Here is a 26567-nt window from a genome sequence, read left to right as displayed (position 1 = left end):
AGGATTCTGTATCAAAAAGGCCTCCATGGTCGAATCAGTGTCCAGAAGCCAGCACTAAACAAAAGGCAATTAAAAAACCGTGTGGCATTTGCCAAGTCCCACAGCCTGCTAAACTGATGGTCGCTGGAAAAGTGACAGAAGGTGGATTTGTCTGATGAATCTTCATTTTAACTACACCACAGACGCCGCAAATACTACAGGAGACCTACTGGAGCCTGTATAGATCCAGAAAACAGTTAAGTTTGGTGGTGGAAAGATCATGGTCTGAAGTTACATTCAGTATGGGGGTGTGCAAAACATTTGCAAGGTGGAAGGCAATATCAATAGCCTAAAATATCAAGAAGTATTAGCTACCTCTTACATTCCCAATCATAAAAGGGATCAAATTCTGCACCAGGATGGTGCTCCATCTCATACATCCATCTCTACAACAAAGTTCCTCTTGGCAAAGAAGATCAAGGTGCTCAAGGACTAGCCAGCCCAGTCACCAGACATGAACATCATTGAGCATGATTGGGGCAGGATGAAAGAGGAAGCTTGGAAGACAAAACCAAAGAATCCAGATGAACTCTGGGAGGCATGTAAGACTGCATTCTTTGCTATTCCAGATGATTTCCTCAATAAATTGTATGAATCATTGTTGAACCGCATGGATGCAGTCCTTCAAGCTCATGGAAGTCACACAAAATATTAAATATGGCTCTAATAGCACCACAACATCATTTACCAATGTTATGCAACATATCTTTGTATTAGAAGTTAATTATTTGTTTGAATTTCACATTACATTCTGTGGGCGATAAAACTTTTGTCTTGCCAAAATCTGACCTTTCTGTGTTCATTAAATGATCAATATTTTAGCTTTGCAGCAACTTAATTTTCATAACCTAAACCAAATTTGGGAGGGTTTCAGCTTTCAAAAGAGTAATTTATGAAACCAATGGATGAATTTAAAGTCGGGTTATAACCTTTATTTACATAACATGGATAAGCGACAGAACGTCTGTCAGGTACTGTACTGCTTTATCCCTTTTGGTTCCTTTTTTACTTTTTTTTTTTACAGTGGCCAATCACAGCCATGCCAATATTTGTATGGCTGTAATGGCCAAGGAGAGGATGGTTTTTGCCATCTGACCATTTACTGATCCTTGGCAATATCGAGGACTTTTGCGGTAAATGCTCGGATGTCCGATCCGGCCAAAGATTGTATGATTTTATCATTTTTTGATCTTTGATCTTTTGATCCGATCAGGATTGCTCATCTTTAGCCTGCAGTAAAAGTGTGCTTTGAAGTTGAATTTACCATACCTACAATGTTCAATTCCTGGTGGAAGAATCCTGGTCTGCATGATGACCTAAGCAAAGGTATGGCTTGCATGCACAAAGTTCACACACCGCACCAGGAACACCACCACCATTCCCTTTCCTCTTCTTCTGTGGAGAGGGCTGGGCCAAAGAGAGATGATTGCAAAGATAGTGCAGACAAAGTGCCTCGCTGATGACTACTATGACTACCGAGGCGCGCCTGCGCCCTCCACCGCCCCTCTACAGAGTTTCAAAGATGTTTTTGGGTTGCTTTGCTGCCTCTAGCACTGGGTGTCTTGACTGTGTGCAAAGCATCATGAACTCTGAAAATTGTAAGGCTATTGGGTTGCAACGTAGTGCTCAGTGTTAGAAAACTGGCTTTGTGTCCTAGGTCATGGGTCTTCCAGCAGGACAATGACCCTAAACATACTTCAAGAAGCACCCAAAAATATATTGAAACAAAAAAAATGTGTAATTGCAATATTTTTTTCTGGAAGAAATACTCCATTTTCAGGAATAATTTCAAGGTTGCTAATACTTTTGGCCATAACTGTATACAGTATAACATATCTATACATACATTTATATACAATACATGTACATACACTAAATGGACCACCCACATTTCAGGCAAATGGATGCCAACATTAAAATATATTACTAAGGACAAATGTGCAAATATGCTTTGGCACATTCACCAGATGCCTTCTTCTGCCAGAATTACTGTTATATTAATAGCTTCTTAAAACAACATTTCCCTCTCTCTTTTACCATATTATAGAATATAGCCTCCTTTTTAAAATGCGTTTCACTAAAGTGGTAATAATGATTTGTGAATTCAGAACTATTTTCATTCTGCAATACTTCTTAACCATGTTAAATGTATTTTTATATATATATATATATATATATATATATATGTATATATATATATATATATATATATATATATATATATATATATTATGCTTTATTCAAATTTGCACAGGACGGACAGTGAATATTTAAGGCATGAACAATCTATTCACATGTATACATTAACAAGCAAAAATCACTTTTAAGGCTGTTCACATTTTGACCCAATTTGTTTATATTGTTATTATGTACATAAGAAAAATGAAGCTGCTTTACGAAAGATAGTAAATAAAGTTGTGTTGCTATAGCTACTATGCGTAATGAGAGGCATTGTTTGTAGTTGCCTTGCAGAGCTAACAAGAAGAAACTTGGCTATAGCCACTCCATTTACGAGATCCGAGGTTTGACCCGGACATCACCCTTTAACCTCTATACAAGGATTTACTCTTACATGGGAACCCCTGGGACAAGACCAAGGGGTTTGCTGCTGTTCAATGGTGCAGGCTGACAGGAATGGCCAGGGTGCCAGATCAGAACCAGGAGAAGAGAAAAGGTACAAAAACAACTAACATCAAAATGGTCAGTAAATGAGCAGATGTCAGAAAGAAGAAAATCTACTAGAAACCCGGAACAGAAGATTAGACTGTGAAAACCAGGCAAGCAGAGCTATATCTGGCAACTTCCAGCAGTAATCTGGGAATTTAGTTGCAGTGACGAGCTGTCCAATGGGCTAATGAAAGGAGTGGATTACTCCAGTATACAATTATACTGTTAGACAGCATGGCAATACAGGTCCCAGCCACCCTAGTCAGTGGTTGGATGAAGCATTCACCGCCCAACACTTCTGGTCATTACCGCTAGAAGAGTGAATATAGTGGCGAGTGGAAACAGATGCAGGTCCGGGTGGCGGTATGACACTAAGGCAATCTATTTATCACATGGTAACAGACTACCATCCATCTTTGTGTAGTCTGATCCTGTAGCCCAACCTTCTTTCATTTGTCCTCTTCATAAATTTGTGTTAGGTTATTAATAAGTATATAGTATATAAGTATATATAAGTATAGGATAATAATAAGTATAGGACCTGTAAAAGGAAGCATGACTGCTAGATATTTATTCTATGCATATGAGAAAAAATGAAAAAAAATTGAGTCAAAAGACCAGTTACATCTCTAACTGGGATATATAGTATTTGATTCTAGTAGTTCCAATTCTTTTTCTGCATAATTCAGTGTTTCCTGAAATCAGCACGTTGCTCACTTGGTATATTTGTATTAAGCTATAAAGTCCATATTCACTTCCTTGTTAATGTGATGACGATGATATGGAGCTTTTTAAGTAGTCTTTCCAAGCCTGTGGTTTTCAAAATAGTTTTTTCTTGTATGAATGCTTCACTTCTGTGTGTGAATAGTATACATCCTACAGGATACACCCTCAACCCCTCACATAGGTCATTCACCATTCATCCCACCTAGTATACAGTACCATTTTATTTTTATGTTACTTCATAAAAGGCTCCTGAACATTATTCCATGATTTCTCTCTTCTATTGCCATACTTTATCACTGTTAGTACAATACATTTTATATCTACATCTTTTCTGTAGTCCGCGGAGCTCTCTAGCAAATGCTGCTCCCTGCTTCCAATATTCGAAAGTATTCACCTCTTTTAAACACAAATACACTTGAAAACCTGAGTGGCGGCAAGGGGCAGAGTAAAGAGATTTAAGCCCCTGTTTTGATATACAGCAGCATGATGAGGTCAGCATGGTGCTGACATAATCATGCTGCTGCCGGCGCCGCACTAGCAAACAAACATGTTGGCCTCAGTATAGTAGGTGCTCCATGTAGGAGGTGAAGATTAAATGTGTGCAAAAGCATGCACACAATGGGGGTATGTTGTGAAAGAGGGCACAATATAGCAAGGGACAGTGGAATATTATGGAGAGGAGAAATTTGTGTAGATAATTTGGAGAGGGGTAGTGTGTGTGGTGGTGATATTATGGAGTGACTTAGTATGTTAGGGGACAGTATGGAGAGGGGCTGTGTGGGGAAGATATATTATGGAAAGGGGCTGTGTGGGGGAAGATTACTATGGAGAGGGGTTGTGCAGTGGAGGAATACTATGTAGAATGGTAGTGTTGGGAGGGAGGAATATTATGAAGAGGGGCACTGTGGGTGGGGAGAAATATAATTGAGAGGTGCAGTGTGGGGGGATATTATGTAGAGGGGCGGTGTGGGGGGTATTATGGAGATAGGCAGTATGGGGGGATATTATGGTTAGGCATAGTGTGGGGGATATTATGGAGGGGGGATGACATTATGGAGAGAGACAGTGTGGGGGGATGTATATTTTGTACAGGAAGCACAGTAAGGGGCAATATTTATTTAGGGGCACAGCATGCAAGATATTTTTGTTTATGGGCAGTATAAAGATATTTTTATTTTTAAGAGCACCATGTCAGGAAGTGCTGTTAAGACGGAGAAAAGGGAAGTCTACAGAGAAAGTTGTGGACATGAATTCTCATCATGGCATAAGTACTACGTGGAGACAAAGGCTATGGAAATGACTCCAATCATAGAAGATGTCATCTATAAGGTACCTGAATGTTAATGTTTATATGTGATACTGACTATATGTTGTCAATACTGAGGTTCCTTATGGTCCGCTGTCTGATGATGACTAGCAACAACGCCCAGCATATACTCACCATTGTTAAGAATATCCTGGAAATTGTATCTTCAAGCAATACAGTTGTACATGGGACTGACCTGACATTCCAATTGATCGTTGCACTATGCTTGGTGCTGTATACATGTGCTGATAGTGGTTCTGATCTTCTACACATGTAGCAATCCATATGTGCTTCATAGCTATGTTACAACTTAATCTCAAATCTTTAAGTTTATAGTGTTTTATGAGGAGGACTTCTTGAGTTTCTACTCAATTAGCATATGTTCACACTAATTTGCTGGGAGCAGAAACTCTTGAAATCATCATCAAATACTTAAAACTTGCTTCTTGTGACGTATTAATGTACTGATGGTGGTTCTGGTGATGTATCCATGTAAGTGATCCTTTAAATTTTTTTGTGGCCTCTGGGATTGGTTCAGTATGGCAATGTGGCCCTTGGACTGAAAAATGTTGTGGACTCCTGGTATACAGACATTGTGTGCATATTATATGTTCAATTTTACACCTAACTCTCAATTCACCACCACACACGACTCAAAATGCAATTGAGAGTTTAACTCAATATGGGCTTTCTTAACACACTGTTTGTGGTATATTTTAATTTGAAAAAAAAAACAAAAACTTTTATGTGTTTTTAAAAGTTTTTTAAGGTGCTTATTTTGTTCACAAATTTTTTACAAGAATTTTTTTTCTTAAGTCCAATAGAAAAAACATTGGGAATGCACTTAAAAAAATGCCACATCTCGACCAGACCAAGACAAATTGAAACCTGTGGGCTACATCTGGCCCTCTGGCTCACCCTGTGAGGCATGTAGACAGTCAAATGGATACAAATCAAGTGCTGCAGTGCTGCTATGGTGGTTATATTCAGTCTATTCATAAAATTTGCAGATGATACTAAGATAGGAGGAGTAGCCAACACAAGAGAGTAAAGAGTGTATTCAAAAGGATCTAGACACACTCGAACAATGGGCTGAAGAGAAAAGAATGTTTTTTAACAGAGACAGATGCAAAGTCCTACATCTGGGTAAAAGAAATGTAAAAAGCATATATAGTGTAGAAGGAATAGAACTAGGTGATAGCACCGGAAAAAAGGACTTGGGCATAATAGTGGATCCCAAATTCAACATGAGCCAACAATGCGGAGCTGCAGCTAAAAAGGCCAACAAAATTCTGGGATGTATCAAGACAAGCATTGAATCTAGATCAAGAGAGGTAATTATTCCCCTAAACTCTGCCCTGGTCAGACCCCGCCTGGAATACTGTGTACAGTTCTGGGCGCCCCAATTCAAGAAAGACATTAATATATTGGAGCAAGTTCAGAGAAGAGCAACCAAGATGGTAGAAGGTTTGCCAACCATGACATATGAGGAACGGCTAAAAGAACTAGAGATGTTTAGTTTTAAAAAAAGAAGGCAGAGAGGAGACTTAATACTGGTCTACAAATATCTGAAAGGTGGTCACAGTGCAAAGGGAACTACCCTATTCTTATTAGCACAAGGAAGTACAAGAAGCAATGGGATGAAACTTAAAGGAAAAAGATTCAGATTAGACATTAGGAAAAAACTTTCTGACAGTGAGGGCCTTCAGGGAGTGGAACAGGCTACCACGGGAGGTGGTGAGCTCTCCATCAATGGAAGTCTTCGAGCGGAAACAGGATAAACATATAGCTAGGATTATTTAGGAAAGCCTGCACTTGCAGGGTGTTGGACTAAGATGACCCTTGAGGTCCCTTCCAACTGTACCATTCTATGATTCTATTATTTCATTGCCCAGAGTGTACCTATGTAGATGCAGAGAGATGCACGTCAGGTGCATGGATTGCGCCATGCACGTCTAATTGTAGGCTCTACTCACAGTCTGAAATGCTGCTCTCCTCTGCACCACAGGAGTAGCACACAGTGAATCCCTGCAAATTGTGTATAAATGCCAGTGCATGGTATCAAATACACCATGTTCCAAATTATTATGCAAATTATATTTTTCTCTGAATTTTCCTAAAATGGTCGGTGCAAATGACAGTCAGTCTAATAAAAGTCATCACCCGTTAGAGTGTACATCGAATTTTATTGAAGAAAGCTACCAATGATAACAGTATAATCTTCAAAATTTAAAAAAAAACCTCAAAATTCACTGTTCCAAATTATTAGGCACAGTAGAGTTTCTTAACATTTTATATGTTTTAGAGAACTGAAAATGCTATTTGTGGAATTTGCAGCATTAGGAGGTCACATTCACTGAAATAAAAGCTATTTAAATCAAAAACATCCTAACAGGCCAAGTTACATGTGAACATAGGAACCCTTCTTTGATATCACCTTCACAATTCTTGCATCTATTGAATTTGTGAGTTTTTGGAGAGTTTCTGCTTGAATTTTTTTTGCATGATGTCAGAATAGCCTGCCAGAGCTGCTGTTCTGATGTGAACTGCCTCCCACCCGCATAGATCTTTTGTTTGATTATACTCCAAAGGTTCTCTATAGGGTTGAGGTCAGGGTAAGATGGTGGCCACACCATGAGTTTATCTTCTTTTATGTCCATAGCAGCCAATAACACAGAGGTATTATTTGCAGCATAATAAGGTGCATTGTCATGCATGAAGATGATTTTGCTCCTGAGGGCACATTTCTGCTTTTTGTACCATCAAAGAAAGTTGTCAGTCAGAAACTCTATAGACTAAGCAAAGGTCATTTCACACCTTCAGGAACCCTAAAGGGGCCTACCAGATGTCTCCCCATGATTCCATCCCAAAACATGACTCCTCCACCTCCTTGCTAACATCGTAGCCTTGTTGGGACATGGTGGCCATCCACCAACCATCCACTATCCCATCCATTTGGACCATCCTGTTTTAAAATTAGTCTTCATGTATGTCTGGGCCCACTGCAACAGTTTCTTCTTGTGAGCACTGGTTAGGGGTGGCCGAATAGTAGGTTTGTGCACCACAGCAAGCCTTTGAAGGATCTTACACCTTGAGGTTCAAGAGACTCCATAGGCACCAGTAGCTTCAAATATTTGTTTGCTGGTTTGTAATGGCTTTTTAGCAGCTGCTCTTAATCCAATGAACTTGCCTGGCAGAAACCTTCCTCATTCTGCCTTTATCAGCACGAACATGTATGTGCTCAGAATCAGCCACAGATCTCTTCACAGTACGATGATCATGCTTAAGTTTTCGTGAAATATCTAATCTTCTCATCCCTTGTCCAAGGCATTGCACCAATTGATGCTTTTCGGCAGTAGAGAGATCCTTTTTCTTTCCCATGTTACTTGAAAACTGTGGCCTGCTAAATATTGTGGAACATCCAGTTTTCCTTTTATTGGGCTCACCTGGCAAACTAATTATCACAGGTATCTGAGATTGATTTCAGTGATCCAAAGAACCCTGAGACACAATATTATCAATAAGTTTCATTGAAAAAAATAATCACTATGACACTTAAATCTAATTTGCATAATAATATGGAACATGGTGTATAGAAACATGTTGATTCCTCTTTGAAAAGTTGAAATTTCTTTCTGCCTGGTCCAAAGTGTGTTTTATTCTGTATCTGTTCCATCCATGAATGTGGATTAAATATAGGACTTATTTAGGATTTGCAATAGACAAAAAGTGGGTTGATCAACCTGCAATTTACATTGCAAAGAAAAGATTGAGTGCTTATTCTATTGGAGCAGAATACATTACTTCCTACTTCATCAGAAAATTAATCTAGTATATAAAGCTGAATGTGTGTGTGTGTGTGTGTGTGTGTGTGTGTGTGTGTGTGTGTGTGTGTGTGTGTGTGTGTGTGTGTGTGTGCGCGTGTGCATGTGCATGTGCATGTGCATGTGTGTGTGTGTGTGTGTGTGTCCAGGGGCAGACTGGAGAGTCCTAAGCAAGATGTATAACATATAGAAATAAAAATCACACAGGTTCATGGACCACTATAACACTGCCAACAGCAGTTTAATTTCCCACTGAAGTGGAATGTGTGTAAAGGACTTCTGTTGCTTGACTGGAATACTGCGGAGTATTGGCTAATCTTGGAGTCCAATTTTGTATTGTGGTATCAAACTGGAACCTGTGTGATTTTTATTTCTATATGTTATAGATCTTGCTTAGGACTCTCCAGTCTGCCCCTGGTATCCAAGGACAGGTGGAAAGCTTATCCTATATATATAAAATCTAAAAGGTCACCTTCATGTATGTTCATTGCTGGGTTCAACACTTTTTTGGTATTTAATAAATTTTGTACTTTGGGAATAATCTCCTTGAATAATTGGTTATAAATATTCCATTGACTACAGTGTTGGCCAAAAGTATTGGCACCCCTGCAATTCTGTCAGATAATACTCAGTTTCTTCTTGAAAATGATTGCAATCACAAATTCTTTGGTATTATTATCTTCATTTAATTTGTCTTCAATAAAAAAAAAAAAGTCATAAAGCCAAATTGGATATAATTCCACACCAAACATAAAAAAGGGGGTGGACAAAAGTATTGGCACTTATTGAAAAATCATGTGATGCTTCTCTAATTTGTGTAATTAACAGCACCTGTAACTTACCTGTGGCACCTAACAGGTGTTGGCAATAACTAAATCACACTTGCAGCCAGTTGACATGGATGAAAGTTGATTCAACCTCTGTCCTGTGTCCTTGAGTTTACCACATTGAGCATGGAGAAAAGAAAGAATACCAAAGAACTGCCTGAGGAGTTGAGAATCCAAATTGTGAGGAAGCATGAGCAATCTCAAGGCTACAAGTCCATCTCCAAACACCTGAAAGTTCCTGTGTCTACGGTGCACAGTGTCATCAAGAAGTTTAAAGCCCATGGCACTGTGGCTAACCTCCCTAGATGTGGAAAAGAAAAATTGACGAATGATTTCAACGCAAAATTGTGCGGATGGTGGATAAAGAACATCGACTAACATCCAAACAAGTTCAAGCTGCCCTGCAGTCCGAGGGTACAACAGTGTGAACCCGTACTATCCGTCGGCGTCTGAATGAAAAGGGACTGTATGGTAGGATACCCAGGAAGACCCCACTTCTTACCCCGAGACATAAAAAAGCCAGGCTGGAGTTTGCCAAAATTTACCTGAGAAAGCCTAAAATGTTTTGGAAGGATGTTCTCTGGTCAGATGAGACAAAAGTAGAGCTTTTTGGGAAAAGCCATCAACCTAGAGTTTACAGGGAAAAAAAAGAAAAAAAAAAAAAGAACATGGTCCCTACAGTCAAACATGGCGGAGGTTCCCTGATGTTTTGGGGTTGCTTTGCTGCCTCTGGCACTGGACTGCTTGACCGTGTGCATGGCATAATGAAGTCTGAAGGCTACCAACAAATTTTGCAGCATAATGTAGGGCCCAGTGTGAGAAAGCTGGGTCTTCCTCAGAGGTCATGGGTCTTCCAGCAGGACAATGACCCAAAACACACTTCAAAAAGCACTAGAAAATGGTTTGATAGAAAGCACTGGAGACTACTAAAGTGGCCAGCAATGAGTCCAGACCTGAATCCCATAGAACACCTGTGGAGAGATCTTAAAATGGCAGTTTGGAGAAGGCACCCTTCAAATCTCAGGGACCTGGAGCAGTTTTCCAAAGAAGAATGGTCTAAAATTCCAGCAGAGCTGTGTAAGAAACTCATTGATGGTTACCGGAAGCAGTTGTTCGCAGTTATTTAGGCTAAGGGTTGTGCAACCAAGTATTAGGCTAAGGGTGCCAATACTTTTGTCTGGCCCAATTTTGTAGTTTTGTGTGAAATGACCAATAATTTGATTTTTGTTTCATTCTCTTTTGTGTTTTATCATTGCAAGCAAAATAAATGAAGATAATAATACCAAAGAATTTGTGATTGCAATCATTTTCAAAAAGAAATTGAGTATTATCTGACAGAATTGCAGGGGTGCCAATACTTTTGGCCAGCACTATATATTTCATTTTATATATACTCATTAACCCCTTATTACCCTGATTGCAACCGCACCAGGGCACCGGGAAGAGCCGGCATAGCACCGGGATTGTCACATCTAATACATGCGGCAATAACGGGTGGTTGTGGGCTAAGAATTGCAGCCCCAAGTCGGCTTTATCATGGCTGGGGATGAAAATTGGGGGGGACCGCACATCTTTTTTTTTTTAATTTAAATAATAATTGGGGTTTTTTTTAAGTAACAAAAAAAAATGCAAATTTGGTGCTGAAATCTGGTGCAGACGATTTCAGCACCAAATGTGCACCTTCTAGCACAAAACCGCAGCAAAAATTGCGGCAAAAACAATGCGTCAAAAATCCAAGGTTTTTTGCCAGGAGGTGTAGATTGGATGCAGGAATATGGTGTAAAATTTTCAGCACAAATTTGCATCCCTTGACCCAAAAATAAAAGAAAAAAAAAATATGACAAGAGGTGGAAATTTGATGCTGAAATCATCTGGTGCAGACAACTTCAGCACCAAATGTGCACCTCCTGGCAAAAAACTGCTGAACATTCGTGGCAAAAACAGCGTAAAAAAAAGAGCAAAAAATGCGTAAAAAAATCGCGTTTTTTTTTTTTTAAAGGAGGTGTAATTTGGGTGCAGGAATATGGTGTAAAAATTTCAGCACCAAATCTGCATCTCTTGGCCAAAAAAACTGTGATTTTCGATTTTCTGCTAGGAGATGCACGTCTGTGAACTCAGTGACCTCCACTTAAGGTCAGGTTACCTGCGATCACAGGTGAAGGACCATGGGAACCTCTAGCTGTGACCGCAAATGACCTGAGTGACGTCACCACTCATTGAGCAGCTCATACATTCTCTGGAGCTCACAGCGTTCGCTCATTGTGATATTCAGATGTAGCAGAGCTGGATGCATCGTCATGGGACATCGTGTAGATTATGCCGGATCTGTAGGATGTTGGGGGATAATAAAGTGGTGGAGGGTGTGTTTTTGTATTTTATTCCAAATAAAGGATTTTTCTCTGTTTGTTCTTATTTCCTGTCATGTACAGGTTAATGATGGAGGTATCCTATAGACGCCTGTGCCATCATTGACCTAGGTCTTAGTAGCAGCTGTGCACTGTTATAAACCCCTCATTACCCTGATTGCCACCGCTCCAGGGCAACAGGAAGAGCCGATATAGCACTGGGATTGTCACATCTAATAGATGCGGCAATACCGGGCGGCTGCAGGCTGAGACTACGAGCCCCCAGCCAGCTTTATCTTGGCTGGGGATGAAAATTAGGGAGGACTGCACATCGGGTTTTTTTTTAATTATTTATTTAAATAATAAAAAAAGCCGCATGCAGTTTCTCTTAGACCAGAATCACACATGCGAGGGACTCGCACGATCTGACAGCGCATCACCGGCACAGCCGCGCACACTTCTGACAGGAGCATGCATGTGTTTCTAGGTACATGCATGCTCATGTTCAGAGAATGGCAGGCTGTGCTGGGTGATGTCATGCCAGACTCACACGAGTCTGACAGCGCATCACCGGAACAGCCGTACACTTTGACAGGAGCGTGTATGTGTTTATGTCTACATGCACGCTCACCATACTGACCCGCAGACACTTGCACTGCTTTCCCCACCTACCGACCATCCTGCCGCCTGTGATTGGTTGCAGTCAGCTGACACACTGACACTCAGGGTGGGGGCATGTCTAACTGCAACCAATTATACACGCCGGTGAACGGGCAAAACAATGAATATTGAACTGTCGGCTCCGGAAGGGAAATGTGTGACATGGAAGGAGTTTGCCGTCATGACATTGCCTGGGTGTGTATACCGCGCGCACTCTTATCCCCCTATCTCTTCCACCACCATTTTTAATCTCCAGATTCTGGTCCATTGACTTATATGGGCACCGGATTCTGGAGTGGAGCGGACTTTTTTTTAATCCGGCGGTGATCCGCCAGTCCCAGTTTTTGACCAGTTCAATCAGCTCTAATGGTGAATACATTTGCATGAATCTTAACCCCTTCACCCCCTCCATTTTTTCCTCCCCTTCTTCTGAGAGCCATAACTTTTTTATTTTTCCATCAATATTGCCATATGAGGGCTTATGTTTTGTGGGGCGAGCTGTACTTTTGAATGAAATCATTAGCTTTCCCATTACCATTTTACCAATCACTAGTTTTATCATTTAGATTTACTGGAAAATTGGAAAAAAATAAGTGCAATTTCATGATTGTTTTGAGGGTCTTTTATTTACCAAGTTCACTATATGGTAAAACTGATGTGTCAGTATGATGCCTCACGTTGGTATGAGTTTGTAGATACTAAACGTACAGTTTTACTTTTATCTAAGAGGTAAAAAAAAAAAATCAGAAGTTTTTCCAAAAAAAGAATTGGGCTTTTGTCACCATTTTCTGAGACAAGTAGCGTTCTCATTTTTAGCATCTGGGGCTCAGTGACGGCTTATTTTTTACATCTTGAGCTGGCATTTTTAGTTATATCATTTTTGCATAGCTGCAACATTTTAATTTCCTGTTATTGCATTTTAATGTAATGCTGTGGTGACCAAATATGACATGAAACTGCAATTTTCAATAAATGCGACTGGATCTCATTCCTATTCTGATCTGAAAAATTGATCAGTCCATATTTACACATCACAATTGGGACTCTTGCGAAGTAAGAGTTGATTTTGCTCTTGGCAAAAGCATTGTACATAGGTCCTATAAATTAGAATAGGAATTGTGAATGATACTTACTGTGAGTCCGAAAGGCTATATGAACATCATTCCATGCCAGACGTCTGATTTGGTGGGAGACTATACTTGGACAACCTATGCACGTAGGCAATACTTCTAGAGCAGTGTTTCCCAAACTCCAGCACTCACGACACCCAACTGGTCATATTTTCAGGATTTATCTAGACATCACCTGCACAATTCTAAGGAAATCCTGAAAATATGACCTGTTGAGAACTGGTGTTTGGGAACCACTGATCAAGGGGAAAACACAGTGCTGCCCAGAGAGATCAGATTCTGTGACACAAAGTGCTTAGAAGTCCGTAATGAAGAATCTTCGTGTTTTTCAAGGCAGTGCAGTCTTTTCCTTTTATATTCCATATTGTGGAATCCAGTAAAAGAAATGTATATAGTAGAAATCTAAGAAAGAATTCCTATAAGCGATGGACGTCACTGTATAGAATATTTGACAGGCTTTAGTTAAATGGATAATCGCAGTACTAGAGATTTATAGAAAGAGCCTAAAACAACCCGAAGAACTGAAAGCCAATGCACACCTTTATACACATTTTTCATTGTTCACTTGCTTCCTAAAGCAAAGTTAAACAATTATCTAAATAGTGTTATTAAAATATTTCTTCCATTGTCCTGCAGCAAAGTGTCTAGAAGTGCATTAACTGAGTTTTCTGCAAAAAAAAAACAAAAAAAAAAACCCCCAAATCTTTTAGATAGTCTTCTTTTGCTTGTGATACCTCATTCTGCTCTCCACTAGATATGGGCGAACCTGCACATGCTCAGGTTAAATAAAAAAGTCTGGGGACCTGAACTTAGTGCTATAAAATGGTGGTAATAATGGCTACAGGGCTGCAACAGGATGAAAATCGGTGATTAAAACAGGACAGTTAATATTGGAGGTGTCTCATAAATGCCTCTCCATTACTAGCCCTTGGGATTGAGGCTAGCTGTCAATTCACAGCTGACATATAGCCCACAAGTATTACCCCGTTTGTCACCGCACCATGGCAATCAGGAAAAGCGAGGTAAAGCTCCAGAATTGGTGCATCTAATGGATGCACCACTTCTGTGGTGGCTGTGGGCTGCTATTTTTAGAGTGGCAGGAGCCAAATACCCATGGATCTTCCCCCCCTGATAATACCAGCCACCAGCTGTCTGCTTTACATTGTTACATTGGCTGATTATCAAAAATAGGGGGAACCCCACACCATTTTTTAAATTATCCATTAAATCATTTTTTAAAAAAATAGTGTGGGATCCCCTCTATTTTTGATAACCAGCCAATGTAAAACGGACTTCTGAGGGTTGCAACCTGGAGTTGTCTGGCTTACCTGTGCTGGTTATGAAAAATAGGAGGGAGCCCACGTAATATTTTTAATTTTTTTTTATCTTTATTGCTCACAGTAGTGGAGCTTGTTGATTGCGCTGCAGCCTTTCAACAAACTTTATGAACATACAAACATTACCCAAATTCCAAACTCTGACACAGATTTTTTTTTAGTTCGTGTTCGAGTCCGAGACTGAGACACTCAGTGTTCGGCATGAACCCCGAACTTTACAGTTCGAGTTCGCTTATCCCTAAGTCACTACTTAACCTAAATTCTTAAGTTTAATAATACTGCTATCTGCAGAGCGAGAATTAGGAGATTATGTGAGTAGAGACATGACAGATATACTGTAACTTCTAAATGTATAACTCCAGTTTTACTCTGTATTTTATATGGAGAGGTTCACAATTGACGCCTATTTCCGGTGAAAATTAGATTAGTATTTGAGCTAACCTTTGACAAACTGATTAGACATCTTTATTAATGATAATTCAATAATCGTCCGTTCTTCCACATAGTCTAGAAGTAGGACAGGTATCCACAGCAGACAGAGTAAAAGAGTAACTGAGCTGTATGTTAGCAATAGAATTCCTCTCAGCAGTAGATCACTACTGAGACTGTGCTATTAATTTGCACTTTTCTAAGCAAGAGTGATAATTAATTTAGCAAATTCATAACAGTTATAACAAATTAAGAGACTTACATATGCTTCACTGTTAAATGAATCTGCAGCGTGCTCTTTTTCTCTCCTAATTAACACATCCAAGGCTTGTTTCTTGAATTAGGTCATCCTTAGGTAATATCACTGTGTGGGGCCAAAAATACTTTGCTTATTTACCCCCTATATTGCAAGCTACTTGCTACTTCAGCAGTGTACGAACAAAATGTCATATCCCTTGGTTTATAAAACAGGAGTAATAGTTAAACAATTCTTAGATTTTAATTTTTAACTAAACTCCTAAAAAAAATATGAACCTATCAGCACAATACAGCAATCTCTGGCCTAAGACTTGCCTCGGGCTGTCATAAGACTAAAGAAGGTTGGTTAGAAACTGTTGTATGGCACTGTTGTGATACTGCAGCTGAATAAACACAGATATGAAGTTAGTCTGTTAATTATATATAGATATTTTAACACTTTACATTCAAGTAGTTACTGATACTATATTCTTTTATATACAACCCCAGATCCCAAAACGTTGGCACGCAGTGTAAAAATTATAGAAAACAAGAATGCAATACATGAAACATAGAATACACGTCAGAAAGTTGAATATGTTTCCATTTAATTTGCCAAAGATAACTCATTAAATAATGAAAACACAAGTTTAAAGCCAGGACGCATACACCCTGCTTCATAGTGTGCATCAGAAAAAGTGCGGGGTCATGCGCACTGAGCCGAAATCCAGGAGTTGGATGCGATAGCAGCAGAGAGGTGAGCGTGACCATCCTCTAAGGCTGCACAGTCATTAGCACGCCCACAGGAGAGTACTAACATGTTAATGAGGGGGGACTAGTCAAGAGAACTAACACCCTTGCGACTAGTCCCTTCGCTGATTAGCATATCATATGGGATCTTTAGAAATACTTTTTCTAAAGATCCCTTTATCTATGCTAGTGTATTCAGGGACAGTTAGGCAGGGATTAGCAAAATGCACCCACAACTGCTCGTGGTTGTGGATGCATATTGGACCTGATAATTTAAACCACCACTAATCAAATGTGTATGTGTGTAATATATATATATATATATATATATATATATATTGTGAGGTAGCGACCACCAATGTTGTGGATGGTCGCAGTGGAGAAGGATGGTCGCAGTGGAGAAGGATCCCCCTGTGATATTGAACTGAAGGTGTGACTGTGGGACTTGTAGTTCCACAGAACTTGGGTTGTAATTAAGGGTTAGGTTCCCTTTAAACTGTGATCAGTGTGATGGACAGAGCTGGAGAATCACATACCTCCACCTGTGGGTGTATCCGGTTGGGTTTTAAGAGACTGTTAGTTTTAGAAACAGGTGGAAGCCTGAGAGTGCTGCACATGGAGGATGTGTGCTGGAGATCTCAGTCTGTGTGAAGACTGAAGAGAGACTCCTGGAAATCAGTCCCGGTGATGACTGGGGAAAATACTGCAGCCTGGCTGGAGAGGGCTGGAGGCTGCAGGAAGCACCACAGTGACTTGTGTTCTCTGGCTGGAGCCAGAGTGTGGAGAATCCACTATGGACATTTAATTGGACTGGAAGCCCACGGTATGTGGATGTTATATTTTCCTTTAAGCCAGGAGAGGCTTCATTGTGTTTTGGAAGTGCAGTTTATGTTGGTTACTAATAAACTGCTGCATTTTTGAGAGAGACTGTGTTGCCTGTGTATGCCTAAGCTACCCTGCACCGCTGCAAGCGAGTAAAACCCCCGGGTTGCGGTAAGCAACGTTCACATATGGTGCTAGATAGCGGGCAGCAATCCAGGCAGCACGTCTAGCAACTGCAGAGGTGTTGTTCCTGTTGATCAGCCGGGTCCACGGTTGTTGTTTTTGTTTTTTTTTTCTGCTGTCTACACACTGCAAGGAAGTGTTGCCTGTGGATTGGCGGGTCCACGAAAACAATTTTCAAAGCTGTCTGCAGTGGATCGGCGGGTCCACGAAAATCGTGTTGGCGCACTCAAGCAGCTGGCGGTGGATCGGTGGGTCCACAAACAGGGACAACGTACTCCAGCTGCTGGCGGTGAATCTGCGGGTCTGCGGGGTTCCGTGCTGCAGTGGCGAGAGACCAGTGACTGGAGGTTCCAGGCCAACCCAGAATTGCGGGGCCCTGTTTGGTGAGCAGTGATACACCACAGGCTGGAAATCCTGGTTGTACGGGCGGTACAACCTGGAAAGGTTAGTGGTTCTCTAACCCCCCCCTCCTTAGACCACCGGGTATTACCCATTGGAGCGCCCCTCCTGTTTGTTTTCTTGTTTCAGCATGGAGGGCGCACAAATGGATGCTATGGAGGAGCTGTACCAGTTCCTTGTGCGTGAACAGCAGGAGCCGTCAGTGCGCACTGATGTGGCAGCAGTGGACCAGTTGATGAACTCCCTTCTGGGGCCAATACGAACACAGGGTGCCCAGCGAGATAAAGGGGAACTGTGTGGATTCGGGTCTAAAGACACTGCAAGGAAGCCACAGAAACCCCAAAAGGAGGCGGAGTCCCAGAAAGGGGTGATTAGCCAAAAGGGGACAGAGGCCCGGAAAGGGGTAGTCGCTCTAAAGGGGGCGGAGTCCCGGAAAGGGGCGGTTACCCAAACGGGGACAGAGGCCCGGAAAGGGGTGGTTACCCAAAAGGGGGCGGGGTCCCAGAAAACGGTGGTGACACGAAAAGGGGCGGAGCATCCCAAATCCGAAGGTGTAGTGGCACCAATGGACAGTAGCCAAGGACAATGGTGTTCATGCTATTCGTGTCCGATCTGCGGTACAGACTGCCCGGCTGACGAGAAGTCACGTCTGTGTTCTGTGGAAGTTGATGGCAAATGTGTGACTGGGCTGGTAGACTCGGTGAGCTTGGTGTCCCTGGTGAGGGCCACGCTCGATACCTACCCAATTCTTGGAAGGATGGAAGCCCGCTGCAGACATGGGAACATTGGAGAGTATCCACGGTCCCGAGTGGTCGTTGAGACGGGTGGGGTGTTTGGATCCGTTAATGTTGGGGTAGTGCCTGCCTTACCGCATCCCATTATAATAGGCCGGGACTTTAATTTTTTTGAGGACTTGTGGTCGATGGCAGAAATGGCCAGCTGCTTGTGTAAAAGCCGGAAAGGCTCAAAGGAAGCCCTATCACAGCGGGAGGCTGAAAGTGTTCCTAGTAGTATGATATTGTGTAATAAGGGGAAGACCGTTAAAAATGGGAGAGCTCCAGACAGGGGGTTCAACACTTGGTTAAGTGGGGGCTTGTTAGTCCAGGACACCAGGGGGAGTGACACTGACTCTAGTAACCTGACGACTGAGTACAGTGAGGTACAGACAGTTGAGAAAGATAAAATCTCCTCTCGACGCCGAAGACGTAATAAGCGCCGAGGGGTAGTGCAATGTATATCGTCTGAGTGGGGAGAGAAGGTTGAGGAAGGCACGTTGACAGTAGCAACCGCTAATGTAGAGTCAGACAGTGAAATCCTGAAAAAGAGTCAGAAGCTGAACTGACACACTGTAACGACAGAAATCAGCAGGGTGAAAGTGCAAAAAAGGAGCCGACCAAAACAGTATTGGTGATGTCCCCTATGATTTCCTGGTGTGAAGCTGATGGTCTGTTGAGTGAAAACACTATAGGAGAAGAAATCCTGGAGGCTGTTGGTGGAGGAAAAATCCACAAAGGTCATGGTGAGCAGACCAGTGATCCACCCAGTGCTGGGGTGAATAATAGTGCAAACGGCACAAAAGCTGTTGTAGACCCCAGAGAATCTGAGGTTGAAGGTATGGAGTGCAAGAAAGCCTCTGAAGTTGCAGAGAATCAAGAGGAAATTGAGGGAGATGCTGCAGAGTCCCAAGAGATGGCTGAAGCTGCAGAAATTGAGAGAACCCTTAAAGTAGGGAAATCTAGCCCAGAAGTCCCATCAGCAGCTGAGAGCTTAACTGAACTTACTGGTAAGACCAAGATGGAGGCCATAAAGATGGACTTGGTACAGAAGATTGAGAATCTTGAGGCCAAAGATGAGGAAAAATTCAAAGGCTCTGAGGCTATGGAAAAACCTGAGGAGAATGCAACTCCAAAGGTGGAGCCTGTGATAAGAAAAGAGGATGGATATGGAAGACCCAAGGAACGGTCCGATGGCCTTACAGGTAAAGAAATTCGGCCAGTCTTTACGTGCATGGTAGAAGTCCCTGCAGACTTGAGAAAAGCCTGTGCCAGTGAGGCGGTACATGAAAAATTCAAGACGGCCGTAGGAGCCTATAAAGTGTACTTTGCCCCAGAGTCTTGTCGGGTGCTGGTGTGCTCTGTAAGTGATGTCACAAAGAAGCGGGTGGCTATCCTGAGTGGCATGCACCTACAGCGTCTTCGCACGAAGTGGCTCATCTCTACAAAGATGGAAGAAGACACCAGACGATTGGAGCATATGAAGCGGCTCACCGCAGCGTTTCAGGAAGTGGTGGTTGTGAAGAAACCATTAATTTGGCTTGCAATAAGAGCGCTGAGAAGTAACATTCAGCAAGCCAGGAAGGTTCCAGGTATTACAGCTATTGAATTGGAAAAAAACAATGGAACATTCCGAATCTATGGGAAAACTGCAGGAGCAGTCAAGACAGCTCGGAAGTTGTTGGAGTTTGTGGAGGAGGTCACACAAGTGCCCAGAGAACTGGTTAAGAAGCTGATTGGAAGAAATGGAAGAGTCATGCAGGAGATGGTTGACAAGTCCGGTGTAACGAGAGTAAGAATTAATATTCATAATGAAGCCAAGATACTCTGTGAAGTCGGTATGGTTCCATGTGTCATTGTGGGAACAAAGGAGTGTGTTGAAAATGTACGAGTCCTCCTAGAGTACCACCTGGGTTACCTGGAAGAACTAAGGCAGTTGAACCTAAAAAGGCAGAATATTGCAGAACAACTCCATCAAGTGAGTATGAGGTGGAGACCGCTTTCAGGCTGGGGCCAGGAGAAGGGTTGCCCACCTGATAAAGGTGTTGCTTCAGTTGGCACAGAAAGTAGGTCCTATAATGAAAGGAACCAAGGTCATGGAAGACCTAACTACACTTTGGGCTATAGCATAGACTCTGAATGGTCCAAGTCCTCTACTCTAAACTCCAAAGGAATGGATGAAGGGAGTGATGTATCTACAGCGAAGGATGGTCTTGAAAGAACACACCAACAGAGTGATGACAACCGAAGATGCCATGGCAAAACAAGCCATAGTATATCTGCAAAAAGAGAATGCAGACGGTCTAGATATAGCAGATCGTGTATCCGCTCAGTGCTGAGGTGCCCGGACAGTAGCCCTTCTAGTGGATTAGATAGCTCAGAGTCAGACCAGACAGTAGTTTCGACTGGAAGAGACTTTCGCTACTACACTAGCCGTTGGAGACAGTCATGGAGAGATAGGTCTGACCGGGGGGCGTACCTGACAAGGAGGTTGACTGAGACGAGTCTGGTGACAATGACCGACTTTCTGTCAGTAGCTAAAGCTCAAATTTATCAGAGAGGGCCCTCTCAACTTGTAGGGCAAGGTAACACTAATGCCCTGTCTCAGGGCCCCTGTGGGTTATCAAATGTTCAACCCTACAAGTTTGAACAGAGGGGGGGATATGTGAGATAGCGACCACCAATGTTGTGGATGGTCGTAGTGGAGAAGGATCCCCCTGTGATATTGAACTGAAGGTGTGACTGTGGGACTTGTAGTTCCACAGAACTTGGGTTGTAATTAAGGGTTAGGTTCCCTTTAAACTGTGACCAGTGTGATTGACAGAGCTGGAGAATCACATACCTCCACCTGTGGGTGTATCTGGTTGGGTTTAAGAGACTGTTAGTTTTAGAAACAGGGGGAAGCCTGAGAGTGCTGCACATGGAGGATGTGTGCTGGAGATCTCAGTCTGTGTGAAGACTGAAGAGAAACTCCTGGAAATCAGTCCCGGTGATGACTGGGAAAAAATACTGCAGCCTGGCTGGAGAGGGCTGGAGGCTGCAGGAAGCACCACAGTGACTTGTGTTCGCTGGCTGGAGCCAGAGTGTGGAGAATCCACTATGGACACTTAATTGGACTGGAAGCCCACGGTATGTGGATGTTATATTTTCCTTTAAGCCAGGAGAGGCTTCATTGTGTTTTGGAAGGGCAGTTTATGTTGGTTACTAATAAACTGCTGCATTTTTGAGAGAGACTGTGTTGCCTGTGTATGCCTAAGCTACCCTGCACCGCTGCAAGCGAGTAAAACCCCCGGGTTGCGGTAAGCAACGTTCACAATATATATATATACATACATATACACATATACAGTGCAGACCAAAGGTTTGGACACACCTTCTTATTCAAAGAGTTTTCTTTGTTTTCATGGCTCTGAAAATTGTAGATTCACATTGAAGGCATCAAAATTATGAATTAACACATGTGGAATGAAATACTTAACAAAAAGTGTGAAACAACTGAAAATATGTCTTATATTCTAGGTTCTTCAAAGTAGCCACCTTTTGCTTTGATTACTGCTTTGCACACTCTTGGCATTCTCTTGATGAGCTTCAAGAGGTAGTCACCGGAAATGGTTTTCACTTCAGAGGTGTGCCCTGTCAGGTTTAATAAGTGGGGTTTCTTGCCTTATAAATGGGGTTGGGACCATCAGTTGTGTTGTGAAGAAGTCTGGTGGATACACAGATGATAGTCCTACTGAGTAGACTGTTAGAATTTGTATTATGGTAAGAAAAAAGCAGCTTTTAGGAAAACGACTGGCCATCATTACTTTAAGAAAAGAAGGTCAGTCAGTCCGAAGAATTGGGAAAACCTTGAAATTGTCCCCAAGTGCAGTGGCAAAAACCATGAAACGCTACAAAGAAACTGGCTCACATGAGGACCGCCCCAAGAAAGGAAGACCAAGAGACACCTCTGCTGCGGAGGTTTATACGAGTCACCAGGCCAGAAATTGCAGGTTAACAGCAGCTCAGATTAGAGACCAGGTCAATGCCACACAGAATTCTAGCAGCAGACACCTCTCTAGAACAACTGTTAAGAGGAGACTTTGTGCAGCAGGCCTTCATGGTAAAATAGCTGCTAGGAAACCACTGCTAAGGACAGGCAACAAGCAGAAGAGACTTGTTTTGGCTAAAGAACACAAGGAAAGGACATTAGACCAGTGAAAATCTGTGCTTTGGTCTGATGAGTCCAAATTTGAGATCTTTGGATCCAACCACCGTGTCTTTGTGCGACGCAGAAAAGGTGAACGGATGGACTCTACATGCCTGGTTCCCACCGTGAAGCATGGAGGAGGAGGTGTGGTGTTGGGGTGCTTTGCTGGTGACACTGTTGGAGATTTATTCAAAATTAAAGTCATACTGAACCAGCATGGCTACCACAGCATCTTGCAGCAGCATGCTACTCCATCCGGTTTGCGTTTAGTTGGACCATCAGTTATTTCTCAACAGGATAATGACCCCAAACACACCTCCAGGCTGTGTAAGGGCTATTTGACTAAGAAGGAGAGTGATGGGGTGCTACGCCAGGTAACCTGGCCTCCACAGTCACCAGGCCTGAACCCAATCGAGATGGTTTGGGCTGAGCTGGACCACAGAGTGAATACAAAAGGGCCAACAAGTGCTAAGCATCTCCGGGAACTCCTTCAAGACTGTTGGAAGACCATTTCCGGTGACTACCTCTTGAAGCTCATCATCAAGAGAATGCCAAGAGTGTGCAAAGCAGTAATCAAGGCAAAAGGTGGCAACTTTGAATAATTTGAAGAACCTAGAATATAAGACATGTTTTCAGTTGTTTCACACTTTTTGTTAAGTATTTCATTCCACATGTTTTAATTCATAGTTCTGATTCCTTCAATATGAATCTACAATTTTCAGAGTCATGAAAATAAAGAAAACTCTTTGAATGAGAAGGTGTGTCCAATATATATATATATATATATATATATATATATATATATATATATATATATATATATATATATATATATATATATATATATATATACATACATACATACACACACACACATATATACACACACACACACACACATACTGTATATTAAGATGACACTGTATTACAACTTTTACAGAGTAATGCAATAATAATGGATTAATTAATTATAATAGCTACATAACTTTCTGGTGACTTGCTATTCATCTCTATTGTATAGAAAATTATAAATTAGGCACATTGGTAATGATTATAGTATGTTATGCAAATATTGAAATGAGGACTATTTTGAGAAATCAGAGAATTCAACATTATGAAATAAATTCATTTAATTAAAACCTTTTTAAATTGAAAACACTTGTAAAATACAGAACAGGCCACAAACATGAGGTATATACAGTCAGATGACGAACACTGTCACCTAAAGGACATTCAAATAACTGGATTACATTCCCAATGAGGTGCAGTATGCTCACCAGATATTGTTGTGCTTTGTGTAACAAATAAAAATATAGCAATTTTATCAAAACGATTCAGGAAAAATATACCAATCTGCTGTAGAATGCCTTGTGTGAGCTACGCAACCCATTATGTGGCTTAAGGTGCTTTACACGCTGCAACATCACTAACGATATATCGTCAGGGTCACGGTGTTTGTGACGCACATCCGGCGTCGTTAGCGACATCACAGCATGTAACAGCTAGGAGCAATGATCAACGATCGCAAAAACGTCAAAATCGTTTATTGTTGACACGTCGCTCCTTTTCATAATATCGTTGGTGGTACATGCCGCTGGTGGTTCGTCGTTCCTGCGGCATCACACATCGGTATGTGTGACACCGCAGGAACAACGAACATCTCCTTACCTGCATCCACCGGCAATGAGGAAGGAAGGAGGTGGGCGGCATGTTCCGGCCGCTCATCTCCGCCCTTCCTCTGCTATTGGGCGGCCGCTTAGTGATGCTGCTGTGACGCCGAACGAACCTCCCCCTTAAAGGAGAGATTATTCGGTGTCTCCAGCGACATCGCTAAGCAGGTATGTGCGTGTGACGCTGCCGTAGCGATATTGTTCGCTACGGCAGCGATCAACCCCCATGACGAAACAGCGACGTGGGCGGGTGCTATCGCGCACAACATCGCTAGCTATTGCTAGCGATGTCGCAGTATGTAAAGCACCCTTTAGAGATGAAAAATTGATCCATCACAACAAAGCATTATATTCCTTGAAATGTTTGTCTATAGAAGATAAATAAGACAGTAGAAGATATTGAAGCTCGATATGTGATCATTACACCCATAAAGATCTTTAACAAATTAGGGCTTTTGACGCATAGTAAAAATATTTCCTGTGTTAAAGATAGAGAATCAAAACAGTTTCTTAAAGAAGAGCTCACGTAACAATAAGCCAGCCATTGACATTAGACTACCCACTGGGGGTAACAGGGCTCAGACATTTAGGTTGCTTTATGGGTATAATGGATATCAATGCCAGCTTTACTTGCACTGTATACAGATGTATTTATACTGATAAGACACTTATTCTGCTTTTGTGGTACATACAGAGGCATACCTAGGAGTTCAGCACAGGGATGGTAGAAACTTGAGTAGGCCCCTAATTAGGTAACCATATTTCTACCTATGGTGTCACACCCTAAGGGCTTGTGCAGATGACCGTATTTTCGGACCGAGTGTGATCCAACAAAACATTGACCAATGTTATCCCACGAGGCAGCATACATGCTTGACTTTGTCTTCAGACCTAGAAAAAAAAATCACAGCATGGAAGCAGACAGTACTACAGTTAAGGGTAGCGGCAGGGCCGTAGTTAATGTTCATGCTGCCCTAAGCACTTAAATTGATCACGACCCCTACCAGTAAGTCAAAGTAAAGCCTTATGCAGATGTGGGCAGAAGTATGCAAATCGCTCACTTCTGGTCATATGATGCTCTCACTACCAGCACTGGAAAACTTCATTCAGCTTCATATAGCCAACCAGTCAACGGTCACTTAAAGGGAATCTGTCACCAAGTTTTTAACATGTAATCTGAGAGCAGCATAATGTGGGGGCAGAGATCCTGATTCCAGCAATGTGTCACTGATTGGGCTGCTTAGTATAGTTTTGATAAAATAACTGTTTAATCAGCAGTAGATTATCATTAGAGGACTACTTGGCCTGCTGCCAGGTAATACAGCATATTCATGAGCTCTGTATAACTGCTAGACCTGCAGAAGAGAAAACATTGATTTTATCAAAATGACAGAAAGAAGCTCAGTAAGTAACACATTGCTAGAATCAGGGTCTCTGTCTCTATATTATGCTGCTCTCAGATGAGGGAGCAAAATCCGGGTGACAAATTCCATTTAAACGCGACAATTGTCCAGTATAGATGCACCCCTAAATCCAAGTACCTTATTGGTTGACTTCTTCTCTGATTGGAATTGCCTCATCCCATTCTTCTTCATCTGGTGTAGATGCCATGATGACTTTGGACATCCACAGCTCTACTCTGCAGACTTCTATCTTCTTTGGTTTTCCGCAGCATATCCCAACACGATGCCCTAAAAAATAAGTGTCATTATTCCATCTAAATAAAAATTATCTGCACCTGCTGTGCACTAAATAACTGTTATACTGTGAACCTGAAAAAAATATTTGCCCCACTATGTTCCCTGACCAAAACGTGACTCCCACAGTGTTTCCCTATTGATACATGGCTTCCACATTGTTCCACTCATATACTACACCCACTACACCATCCTTCCACCATGAATTAAGGTCACACTGTCTTTCCTTAAGAAAAATATCCATCAAATCATCCCCCTTATGAACCATGGCCGATATGCTGTCCATACAACATAATGAATCTGCAATATAAACATTGGCCTCCCCACTGTCCACATCTTTCGTACCCGTTGCCATTCTTCCCCTTCTCCATACCGTGCCACCTTTTCACATCGTACAGCCTTCAAAATTTGCCCTCACATTCTTACTTGTTTACTGCTCCCCTCATACTGTGCCCCCATACTATCCTTACTGCCTCCCGTAATGTGCCGTCACTTTGTATACTGAGTGAACACCCATATTCCCCCTCCCACACTTTACAGTAAGATTATGTGCGCAC

Source organism: Anomaloglossus baeobatrachus, chromosome 6 (assembly GCF_048569485.1).
Source record: "Anomaloglossus baeobatrachus isolate aAnoBae1 chromosome 6, aAnoBae1.hap1, whole genome shotgun sequence".
NCBI classification, from domain to species: domain Eukaryota; kingdom Metazoa; phylum Chordata; class Amphibia; order Anura; family Aromobatidae; genus Anomaloglossus; species Anomaloglossus baeobatrachus.
This window is presented reverse-complemented; position numbering follows the sequence as displayed.